The sequence below is a fragment of the Solanum tuberosum genome, unplaced genomic scaffold, assembly GCF_000226075.1.
Source record: "Solanum tuberosum cultivar DM 1-3 516 R44 unplaced genomic scaffold, SolTub_3.0 scf00003, whole genome shotgun sequence".
Lineage (NCBI taxonomy): Eukaryota > Viridiplantae > Streptophyta > Magnoliopsida > Solanales > Solanaceae > Solanum > Solanum tuberosum.
This window is the reverse complement of record NW_006238929.1, coordinates 3,458,300-3,460,060: the sequence shown is the minus strand read 5'-3', so window position 1 is coordinate 3,460,060 and position 1,761 is coordinate 3,458,300.

Below are 1,761 nucleotides of genomic sequence, written 5' to 3'. Positions count from 1 at the left end.
AACTGCTGAACTTGAGCTTTATTTGAGGACAAGCAAACGTTTAAGCTGGGGGTGTTGATGAGTCCACGATTTGGACTCTTTTAGGGCTTTATTTTGATTGATTTATTGTCCTCAAATTCATATTCTGTCTCAATAACGGATGAAAATCCCTGAGTTTCAGGTATTTGGAGTTAAAGACTAAACATGGACACCATTAGGCAAAAAGGAACAAGACAGCTGAAAAGAACGAAGAAAAGACACACTGAGGATCGCCTAAACCATTAGGCGAGTCGTCAAATGGCTATGGTCTCGCCTAATGTTCCAGTGTGCCAAGCTCTGAAGAAAAAAATCGAGTCGAAGAGATAAAGGAGCAGTCGGTGAGTCGTCGAACGATTCCGCGATGTAGTACTCCATCGCGCAATGTTACAGAATTTGAAGTTGCTGAAGGACAATGTAGAAAGGCGATGAACCAAACCAAAGGGAGGATCGCCGAGTGGATCGGCGATCCCGACTAACTGCGTTACATTTCAGAAACCAATTGGAAGTGGGTGTTACTTCTTAGCTTTGAAGAGTTGAAGATTTCCATTTTCTAAGCAATTGGAAGTGGGTGTTGAAGATTCTTCATCCTTGACATGTGTAAAGACAATATTTATTGGACCCACTTGATGGAAACACTTTTCGGTATCGATTTCTATCTCTTTACTATGCCTAGCTAAAACTCCAATTCTTGGGGTGTGATTTTGTGAATATGGGTTGAATTTATTGTTGGATATTGCTAATTGATTGTTTATTCGCTGTTTAGAGGTGATTTCGTTCAGTAGTTGTGTTTGAATTTAATGGGGTTGTAGTTTCAAATACAATTTTATCTTTATGTTTTTGACTTGCTTGAGAGAGAAGTTTTAAAACAAAAACTACTAATTGATAGTAAATGGTTATAGGGTTGTCATGGGTTCAGCTCGAGAGAGTGAATCCTAAAACCTCTCCCACACATTCAGCTCGAGAGAGTGAAGGTGAAGGCTATGCTACATTGCCGCTTATCGGTGTTCGAGAGAAACCGATTTGATTCGGGGTAAATTGTTTGAGAGAAAATTTACCCCAACTAAAGTCTAGCCTAGTTACCAATTTGTAGCGAGTTACTATCAATAGCATTTACCCGGTTGTGTATTTTAGCCCATATTCCTATCACATCCCAAGAATCTCGTCTCCATATTTGCATTTTCATTTTAGTTGTCATTTTAGTTGATAATTGCTTACAAAACCCCCTTTGATAATTGACACTTGTGTCACCCTTTAATTTATAATGTTTTTCTTTGTAAATGTCTATAGCCATGATTAACTTGAACACATTTTTGCTTTTCTATTTATTCTCAATTACAAACCGCTCCATTGGGACTCGACCCCAACTCACTAGTTGAGTTATATTACTATTGAACGACCGTTGACGCTTAGTATTGGATGAAGCGCCTGGATACAACGAATCAAAATTAAGCAAAGAGTAAAGAATTGAGTTCATTTCTCAAAAACCTATAAGGGAACAAAGTATTCCCAAGAGTTTAAAATGTTTTCACATTTGAACAAGAAAGGGAACATCGATTCCAAGAGAGAATTTAAGCTAAGTTTTGAGTAATTATCTCAAACCAAAGAAAGAAGTTTGTTTTAAACAAATATGAGCTAAGTATATTTTGGGAGTAGTATTGAGCACCGATATGGGGATGCGAGTTCATATTAACTCAATACTCCATAAACCATGTAGCCATCATGGGTAGTCACGGATCATACTTG